The 11,147-nt window shown below is 52.8% G+C and overlaps 1 pseudogene; it reads right to left on the bottom strand.

The window, feature by feature from the left end:
• Positions 1–655: 655 nt before the first annotated feature.
• Positions 656–11,147, bottom strand: part of LOC147708398 (uncharacterized) — a 60,839-nt pseudogene continuing 50,347 nt past the window's right edge.

Below are 11,147 nucleotides of genomic sequence, written 5' to 3'. Positions count from 1 at the left end.
ATACTGTAAATTCCTTTGTCTGAAGGTGCAGGGTGGGGGAGAAACCAGTCGCAGCTGGGTTTGAAGTACCCTTGATAGCTCAACCACCCATTTCATTCACTGGCAGGGCTTGGGTCATCAGTCGCACTACAGGGGGCGGAGCCAGCATTGTGTGGGGAAAACCCAGTCTCATTCAGGACACAGGTACACTCCTCCCCAGCCATCAACATGCTAATCTCACACTCACCACCGGGCAGACCCATCCAGCCTTCCTGGAACCAGGCTCACCAGCCAGCTCCAGCCAATCACACAGCAGGCATATTTTACATTAATATGCCAAGTCCTAGAAGTGGCATTTCTACACATGACACACTCATGCCACATACATCGTTGCGAAGCATTCATTCTCACGAGCTCGTACATACCAAATTCGAGCTTGCACTCCCCACGCATCAGGAACTACCAGGGACACAGACATTCCCAATGCATCCCTATGGGAGAGCAGGCCAGCCTAACTACATGCACGCACTTTACTCTGGGACAGAGAAAAAGTGCGCAGAGACCCAAAGATCATTAACACAGATCACAGATTAAAAGCAAAAAGATTAGGGGTGAACCTGCCAAAAGGGCCAAGTCCAACACAACCCCCTTCCAGCCAAAACGCAGGGCAGACCAATCACCACCGTGATGGGCTTCCCTGCTTGGGGCGATAAAACATGGACGCAGGCCCGCAACTGCAGGGACACCCTCCTGTTTTACGCCACGGTGAACCCCTGGGGTTCTTTCTAAAACTATGGTAGGGACTAACTGGACTACCCCACTGGTACTCTCCAGCTGCCCTCGGCCCGGACCAGGCCCTAGGCCACCCAGGTGCCACTGGTTCCTGCCTACTCACAAAGTGGGGGGTAGTAACCCCTGGCACATAATAGCCATTTTCCACTGTTCCTGACTGCAAGACAGGGTTAGACTGCCACTGGTTCTCCAGCCAGGGGTCTACAACCTTAGGTGGACCAGGAGTCTCAGGGAAGGCTCTCCTCCCCTTACCTCTATTCTTAGGGTTCCTCCTCCTCCTGCCAGGGGTACCCTCAAAACACCATTCTCCCAACCTAGGGTTTAACCCCTTAGGTGGTACCGGGGTCAGAGGTGGGCTCTCCCACCCTCTGCACCCCCTTCCAGAGTCCTGCTCCCTCCCAACCGGGGTGGTACCTCTGGAGGAAGAACTGGTCAGGACACTGATTACAGTATTCCCACCCTTCAGGTCAGGCAAACTCTGAACCTGGACCTCCAACCTCCGGTCTAGAACCTTTGGTGGAATCACTGCCTGGCACTCCAGGACTTCTGGGGACTCACATCCTATCCCCCAATCACTCTTTTCGCTGGACTTCTGTACTCTCCCTACTGGAGCAGTACTGCCAGACTCTACAACCATAGAAGCTCCGCTCACAGATGCTCCAGGTCCTCCACACACTAGGAGATCTCCCTCAAGTGAACTAACAGGTAAGCTTAGGTCCCCACCCTGGTGTTCCCTAAAGGAACCATCCAGGCTCTGAGGCAGGGCTTCGGGCGTCTGGGGACTCTCGGTCTCACACTCACTCCCGCTCCACTGAGACAGGCAGTCAGCCCCTACACCCTCCTCACTATACTGGGACCTAGCTGGGCTACTCTCACCCTCCTCCAACACGCTGGGTTGGAGGAAACCTGACCCACTATTGTTGGAATCACTCACTAGTGACTCTAAAGAACCTTTCGCACTGTCCCAGCGTTCTGCTTCTCTTGCAAGCTCACATGGCTTAGTCAATCCACACCCTAACAGGTGTTGGCGCAACTCTGGCACAAAACAATTGAGCAGCTGCTCCCTGACAACTAGGTTGAACAGCATATAATACTCTGGTTCCCCTTGAACCCTTAACCAATCAATCAGTGCATCCTCACAATCATCGGAATAATCCTCCCAATCCTGGTGAGGTTGTTTCCTAAGGTTCCTGAATGTCAACCGATACTGCTCTTCTCGGGAAACAGGCACTAGACTCGGGGAACTGGGAGTGGGAGTGGGACTGTCTACACTGACACTTAAATTGCTGCCACCACTGGACTACACCCTCCCTGGGGAATCCAGACAATTACAACTGCACTCAGGGGATAACCTACTTTCTAGGGCTACCTTCTCCCTGAACAAGGCCCTCTCAGCCTCTAGCTTGGCATGCTCCAACCTGAGCTGTTCCATCGCTAGTTGATGCTCCCTCTCTTCCTTCCTATCCAACCAATCCTCTGGGGACAGGACAAGGGATTGGGCGCTGGTACTGACACTGGACCCAGCAAGAGACTCCCTACCTATGGGGTGCTCACTATCTGCTGGTGCCCATTCACTGTCATCATCATCCAACTCACATTCTTCATCAGAATCTTCAGGGCTCCCCTCAGACTCACAACCCTCATGGCGTGCGGCCCGGGCCCTATCTCTCTCACTGAGCTCAAGATCCCACTGATCCTTTTGCCATAGGATCAGGCTGTCCCTAAGCTGGGACTGAGTATCCAACTCACTCACCTCTATGCCTCCCTTTTCACAGAATCTGACCAGCTCTAATCTACTGTACATAAAAAGAACACAGAGATCAAAAGCAGGCTCCATTTTGGCGGACGTTCTCAAGAAAAGTTTGACACAGGGAACCTGGGGGTCTGAGCTAAACAGGAGTACGCAATTATCAAAATTCAGCAAGCTTCCTATCTCAGAGAACTTGCACTCCTCTGTCCAGTGTAACACACACTCATTCACACACACCCTCCCCTCGGACTGGTAAGGCAGTTTCTACCACCCCTGATATTCTCAACCTGACCACAAGCGATACAGGTACCAAACTCTGGGAGCAGGGCGGGGAACAAGGTACTGGACAAAATACAAAATGACACCTTTAAGGAGAAGCAATACTGATTTTCACCTAAAAAACAATAACCCCCAAAATGTGGTTATCTAAAAATGTAGAGTTTTGTAGTGCGGCCTGTCACCACTGTGGTACAGCGCAAAGGCAAGTCCAATCCGCACCTCTTGCCATCAATGTTAGACCGGGGACCCCGGGCTGGCCAAGGCTCACGCCAAAGTCAGTCAGAGATCACGAAGTCTAAGTCAGGGCAAGGGAGTTACACACTAAGATAACCCCTGCTCACCCTCTAGGTAACGTGACGCGAGCAGCAAGGCTAATCTCGGAGGCGATGTGTAAAGCGTTTGCGCGCGCACCCAGCAACAACACCCAAGGCCCACCACAAAGGAAACTCCACACAAGGTTATATATAAAAATAGCCTTTGTATTATAGCAAAAACACATTAGATAACACACACACTTTACAATGTGCCAACAGGCACGGGCAGAATTTACAAGGGATTATGTACAGGACAGGGCCACATGGACCACTGTCAGGGGTAGGCACTTGTTAGAAATAATACTTGTAGGTATAACACTTAGCACATAAACATATATTGACTGTAGCACCAAAATAGTAAATGTAGCACACAACCAGCAATCACTGGTAAAGAGAAAATACCTCCTACGCAACCCTAAAACACTGTAGGAAAATCACGCAGGGAACTAGGACCTTATCAGCAGGACCTATAGAAGGAAAACCATCACCTAAGCAGGTCACTTTTAGCAAAGGGAAGGAAACCTAAACAATGACCTAAGCAGGTCACATTTAGCAAAGGTAATACATAAACAATCCTCTAAGCAGGTCACTCTGAGCAAAGGGGATAAAACATAAAATACCTAAGCAGGTCACTTTTAGCAAAGGTAATAACATCAACACATTGCACATGAGGCATTCAAACATATTCAGAGGTGCAAGTAGAACATTTGCGCAGGAATCAAATAAGCAAGTAAATCACAATGCGCAGGGTGCACATAGCACAACACTAGAACTGTCCCTCAGGCCAACTGGCCTCGCAAGGGCTGAGATGCCCTGAGTCCAAATTGTCAGGGAGGCTGCACAGGCAGCCAAGAACACAAAGCCTAAACATAGCAACTGTCCACTAAGTGCTGGACAGTTGTGAATCAAAGATGATGCCAACGTTGGAGCCATGTGGGCTCAAGAACACAGGTGGGGTGGAAACACAGCGTGGGAGCCACGGGGCTCTAACCAACTCACTGGCCCCCCAAGAGCCTCTCAGGGCTTGTGAAGCAAATAGGCACTTAAGAGCCTCTTTGGGGCTCTAATCAATGATGGGCTGGGAGCCTCGTGGGCTCGTGATCAGAAATGCCCCATAGCCTCTCGGGCTCTCAAAGTAACTGGAACTGCCCCCTCGAGCCTTCTGTGGGCCCGCAAACTCGCTGTGGGCGTGGAGCCTCTCGGGCTCAAAATACACAGATTGCCCCCAGGAACCTCGGGGCTCCTAATCACACATGTGGGCTTGATGGAGTCCCTCACGGGGGACTCAGACAAATGACTGCCGCCGGGATCGTTGGAGCGGCCCTCTGCCAACTGGGGCCGCTCGGGAAACAAAAGAGGAACGGCCAATACCCCACGAGCCTCTCTGGGCTCAAAACCACTAGGCCCCCTGCGAGCCTCTCGGGGCTCTAACACAACCGGAGGGGAGGGGCGGGCACTGGCAATGTGCCCCGATGCCCTCCTCCCTCTACTCGCTCTCCCAGCCCCACTCACGGCTTCTCCTAAGCAGCGCGGGGCTCCTCTCTCCTCACGGGGAGCCTCGGACACGGCCGGCTGCTTCTCTTCCTTGCTGCTCGGCTGCGGGGGCGGGACTTCCGGTTCGCCTCTACTGGGCCGCGCAGCAATTGGCCGACTGACCCAGCACTTCCGGGTCGTCGCAGGCAGCGCGGCGGCCCGGCGGGGCTGCACACACTCCTGGGCTGCGGCGGTGATCACGGGGCAATGCCGGGTTGGCACCGGCTTTTTAATAAATAAAATAACACGGGGCAATGCCAGGTGGGCACCGGCTTCCAAATAAAATATAAGGCGAGGTGGGCACTCGCTTTGCCGGGCAAAGCGCTCCCAAGCGCTTCAGGACAAAGAGAAGCGCGCTCAGCGCTATACAGGCAGGAAAAAGCGCTCCCAGCGCTAAAGGGCAGAAAGAAAGCGCTCCCAGCGCTGAGGACAAGGTAGAGCGCTCCCCAAGCACAAGGTCCAGCACAAAGTCTTTTAGGCAGGCAAGGGGGGCAAGGCTGGGCCCAGAGCCAGCACACTGGGTCTCCAGGCAGGGAGACAGTCCAAGTGGCGGTCCTCCTGGCCCCAGCAACAGCAGCAGCCCCCTCTGGCAAGGATCCAAAAGCAGAACAAATTGTATGGGGACACAGCCCCTTCTTATACTGTAAATTCCTTTGTCTGTAGGTGCAGGGTGGGGGAGAAACCAGTCGCAGCTGGTTTTGAAGTACCCTTGATAGCTCAACCACCCATTTCATTCACTGGCAGGGCTAGGGTCATCAGTCGCACTACAGGGGGCGGAGCCAGCATTGTATGGGGAAAACCCAGTCTCATTCAGGACACAGGTACACTCCTCCCCAGCCATCAACATGCTAATCTCACACTCCCCACCGGGCAGACCCACCCAGCCTTCCTGGAGCCAGGCTCACCAGCCAGCTCCAGCCAATCACACGGCAGGCATATTTTACATTAATATGCCAAGTCCTAGAAGTGGCATTTCTACACATGACACACTCATGCCACATACATCGTTGCGAAGCATTCATTCTCACGAGCTCGCACATACCAAATTCGAGCTTGCACTCCCCACGCATCAGGAACTACCAGGGACACAGACTTTCCCCATGTATCCCTATGGGAGAGCAGGCCAGCCTAATACTCTGGGACAGAGAAAAAGTGCGCAGAGACCCAAAGATCATTAACACAGATCACAGATTAAAAGCAAAAAGATTAGGGGTGAACCTGCCAAAAGGGCCAAGTCCAACACTGTGCCATTGTGCATCACTCGCTTTGCCTGCTCTGATTATTGTAGCCTGACTGTGCTGCCCAGTTCATAGCGCTTAATAAGGTTGTGCCCCAATCTCGTCCTGTTTCGCTTCTGGCTTGCTGCCATTTTGTTGTTTGTTGTTGTGCCTCCCAGCCCGGCTCTCCACCCCGCTCCCGCCTCCCAGCTGCTCCTCCCTCCCACAGAAAGTGTAGGCTCTACCCTTCCTGCAATAGCGCTGTGACCGTCCTGAGCTTCTCAGAAGCGGTCGCTCCCCTCGCTGCTCCCTGCTCATCCACCTGGTATCATAGCGTTTACTGCCAGACTGCTGATTTCCATCTATCACGCATTGCTCGCAGTGATTGAATTTTGTGTCTTCGTAGCGCTTACTGCCAGACTTGCTCGCACTGCTGAATATTCACTTATCAAAGCGCTTTACTGTTAGACCGTGCTTTGTTATTTACTGTGCCATTGTGTATCACTCGCTTTGCCTGCTCTGATTATTGTTGCCTGACTGTGCTGCCCAGTTCATAGCGCTTAATAAGGTCGTGCCCCAATCTCGTCCTGTTTCGCTTTTGGCTTGCTGCCATTTTGTTGTTTGTCGTTGTGCCTCCCAGCCCGGCTCTCCACCCCGCTCCCGCCTCCCAGCTGCTCCTCCCTCCCACAGAAAGTGTAGGCTCTACCCTTCCTGCAATAGCGCTGTGACCGTCCTGAGCTTCTCAGAAGCGGTTGCTCCCCTTGATGCTCCATGCTCATCCACCTCGTATCGTAGCGCTTACAGCCAGACTGCTGATTGCCATCTATCGCGCATTGCTCGCACTGATTGAATTTTGTGTCTACGTAGCGCTTACTGACAGACTTGCTCGCACTGCTGAATATTCAGTTATCGTAGCGCTTTACTGTTAGACCGTGCTTTGTTATTTACTGTGCCATTGTGTATCACTCGCTTTGCCTGCTCTGATTATTTTTGTCTGATTGCTGCCCAGTTCATAGCGCTTAATAAGGTCGTGCCCCAATCTCGTCCTGTTTCGCTTTTGGCTTGCTGCCATTTTGTTGTTTGTTGTTGTGCCTCCCAGCCTGGCTCTCCACCCCGCTCCCGCCTCCCAGCTGCTCCTCCCTCGCCCCACCCCCCTCCACTATCCACTTATGACAGATGCTTTTGCGCGCAGCTTTCACGCGCAGCGGTTGCGCCCCATGCGCTCGGAAGGTGCGCCAAAGGTAAGCCTGTCTATGCCCGTCCGCGCCTGGACCGCGCCCAGCGCCAAACCCCTGGTCCCCGCAAAATCCACTCCGCCCGCATAACGTACAACACCGCTACCCTCTCTGCACTTAACCCAGGCCGACTCCCCAACTGGTACCAAGCCGCCCCAGGACACACCCATGGATCCTTCACCTGCCACTCCTGCAAGTTCGCCTGCATTAAGACCCACAGCAAATCCACATACTCCAAACAGAGCTCCAGCACTAACCACCTGAAGTGCATCCTGCTCAACACCCGCTTGGTCCACAGATACGCCATTGAACTTTGGAATCTACTCGACACCACATCGCCGGACGTCGCCTTTCTTACAGAAACCTGGATGAACGCCTCATCAACGCCCGACATCGCCATAGCCATCCCGGACGACTACAAAATCATCCGAAAGGACCGCATCAAGCAAATAGGAGGAGGAATCGCCATCGTCCACAAGAACACCATCCACATCACAACCAGCTCCGATGACAACCTCACAACCGCCGAACACCTTCACTTTCAGATCCACACCGACCCTAAGACCACACTCAGTGGCACCCTCATCTATAGACCACCCGGACCCCGCACACAATTCAGCGAAGACATCACTGACTTCATCAGCCCTCACGCCCTCCCTTCTGAGGACTACATTCTACTAGGAGACCTCAACTTCCACCTGGAAAAGAACAACGACAGCAACACCACCACCCTCTTGGACAACCTCGCCAATCTCGGACTCAAACAACTTGTTGACACCCCAACCCACTATGCCGGGCACACGCTCGACCCAATCTTCACCTCCAGCAAGCAAATCTCCTTTAATCACACCACAGCTCTCCATTGGACGGACCACAGCTGTGTTCACTTCAACTTCAAAAAGACTACGACCCACAACCACCCACAACCAATCCCACGAAGAAACTGGAACAAAATTACCACCAACCAGCTCTTCACATCGCTTCACCAAAACCCTCCTGCAAAATCATCGGACCCAAACCAAGCAGCCACCAACCTCACACAATGGATCACCCACAGCGTTGACGAATTAGCACCCTTGAAAAACCATCAAATCAAGCAAGGCAGCAAAAAAGCCCCCTGGTTTAATGATGACCTTAAGAAATCCAAGAAGATCTGCCGCACCCTCGAGAAAGCCTGGCGAAAAAACCCAACCACTGACAACCTGGCCACCTTCAAGAATGCCACCCGCAAACACCACCAACTGATCCGATCCACCAAGAAATCATCATTCAAGGATCGACTCGACAACAATGCCCACAACAGCAAAGAACTATTCAACATCGTCAAAGAGTTTACCAACCCCACCGCCGGCACCAACGACATCACTCCCTCCCAAGACCTCTGCGACTCTCTAGCCTTGTTTTTCCACAACAAAATCGCTGACATACATAACAGCTTTGGAGACCAGTCCACCCCACCCACCTCCGAACTTGGACCCCCCTCCAACAACCTTTGCGCCTGGAACCCAATCACCACTAAAGACACCATCCGCCTGATGAAAACCATTCACTCAGGATCACCAACCGACCCATGTCCCCACCACATTTTCAACAAAGCAGACTTCATTATCGCACCCCATCTCCGAGACGTCATCAACTGCTCCCTCAACTCCGCTACCTTCCCGGAAAGCTGGAAACATGCCGAACTCAGCGCCCTCTTGAAGAAACCTACAGCAGACCCCACTGAACTTAAGAACTACCGCCCCATTTCGCTCCTCCCATTCCCTGCCAAAGTCATTGAGAAAGCCGTCAACAGTCAACTCGCCGCCTTCCTCGAATCCAACAAATCCCTCGACCCTTCACAGTCCGGCTTCCGAGCCAAACACAGCACCGAGACCGCCCTCATCGCAGCAACAGTTGACATTCGAACCCTACTGGACAACAGAGAAACAGCTGCCCTCATCCCACTTGACCTCTCCGCAGCCTTCGACATAGTCTGTCATAGCACCCTTATACAACGCCTCAGCAACGTCGGAATACAAGGAAAAGCATTGGACTGGATAATCTCGTTCCTCGCTGGAAGAACCCAGAGAGTCCGCCTCCCCCCTTTCAAATCAGAGGCCACCGGTCATCTGCGGCGTACCCCAAGGATCTTCACTCAGTCCCACCCTCTTCAACGTATACATGAGTCCCCTCGCATCCATTACGCGCCAACACAACCTTAACATTATCTCCTACGCAGACGACACCCAGCTGATCCTCTCCCTCACCAAAGACCCAAACACCGCCAAAACCAACCTACACAAAGGGATGAAAGAAGTAGCCGAGTGGATGAAGAACAGCCGTCTAAAACTGAACTCAGACAAAACGGAAGTCCTCATCTTCGGATCATCCCCCTCTGCCAGGGACGACTCATGGTGGCCATCGGCCCTGGGAACCGCACCCATACCAACGGACCACGCATGTAACCTGGGCTTCATTCTGGACTCCTCCCTCACGATGACCAGACAAGTCAACGCCGTCTCATCATCATGCTTCAACATCCTACGCATGCTCAAAAAAATCTTCCGTTGGATCCCCACCGAAACAAGAAAAACAGTCACCCATGCACTGGTCACAAGTCGACTGGACTACGGAAACACCCTTTAAGCTGGAACCACAGCCAAACTACAGAGAAAACTCAAACGCATCCAAAACAACTCAGCCAGACTCATCCTTGACATTCCCCGCCAAGCTCACATTTCAGGTCACCTGAAAGACCTCCACTGGCTCCCCGTCAACAAGAGAATAACGTTCCGCCTTCTCACCCACGCACACAAAGCCCTCTACGACCTAGGACCCGAATACCTCAACACGCGCCTGTCCTTTTACACCCCCACCCGCCAACTTCGATCGTCCAATCAAGCCCTCGCCGCAATCCCACGCATCCAAAGATCCACCTTGGGGGGAAAATCCTTCTCCTACTTAGCGGCCAAGACCTGGAATTTTCTCCCCACCCACCTCCACCTTACACAGAACCACCTCTCCTTCAGAAAACAACTAAAAACTTGGATATTTGATAAGTAAAGCTCCCCCCCCTCCCTCAAGTGCCTTGAGACCCTCTGGGTGAGTAGTGCGCATAGCCAGGGTCCTGAATTATAGGGACCGGGACACCATCTTGCGACTGACTAGGAAGAAGGGCACCATTGTCCATCAAGGCAACACGTTGGCCTACTTTCCGGATTTTACGGTTGCCATCCAGGCTGCCAGTAGGGAATTTGGCACAGTGAAACAGTTTTTGAGGAATGAAGGTGTCCCGTATGCTATGCTATATCCCGCCCGACTCCGCATAGGCGCAGTGGAGGACAACAAGATTTTCTCTTCCCCGAAGGCCACAATGGAGCATGCTAAAAAACTGTAGGGCAGGAAAAGATACTCTGCGGCGGTGCCTGACGAGGAGGAGTAGTGGGGCACTTCGTACTTAGAATTATTATTGGGGAGGTTTTAGGATTACTTCTCATAGCCCATTGTTCATGATGTGATCACTGTATGGTCTCATTGTTTCAAGCCCATTTAAGGTTTTATCTGAAGTAGTGTGGCTCACTGGTTAGAGGCGACAGACCCGAGAGCAGAGGACGGCCCGGGACCAGGGTTCGATTCCCGGCGCGGCAGGTTTCTGGACCAGGGTCAGCGGACTCGATAATTCTCTCGCCTCGGTGCCCACTCTGATCAGCGATCACACTCGGCAACTCTGGGCATTAGCTTGCCTCATCTTCACTAACGGCCCCACCAGACCGCCGGGGATGCCTGGTCTCACCCTGGAGATACCCATTAAGGGACCATCTCTCAGGGAAGCCAGGAAGGGTTTCGCAGAGGTCGAAGCGCCTTGGGACCCTACGGGTAAGTAGTGCGCTATATAAATGCCAATACATTTACATTTACACATCTTCCAGTGCGGAGTACTGCAGGTAGTCGAAAGCTAGTATAACTATTGATAATTAACAGGTTTTGGGACCTAGTTAACGGGTTGGCTGGCTCTACTGACACTTGTTGTATATGTTACCATAACCATGAGCACTACTAGTGGTGC

The sequence above is a fragment of the Lissotriton vulgaris genome, chromosome 6 (assembly GCF_964263255.1).
Source record: "Lissotriton vulgaris chromosome 6, aLisVul1.2, whole genome shotgun sequence".
NCBI classification, from domain to species: Eukaryota; Metazoa; Chordata; class Amphibia; order Caudata; family Salamandridae; genus Lissotriton; species Lissotriton vulgaris.
This window is presented reverse-complemented; position numbering and strand designations above follow the sequence as displayed.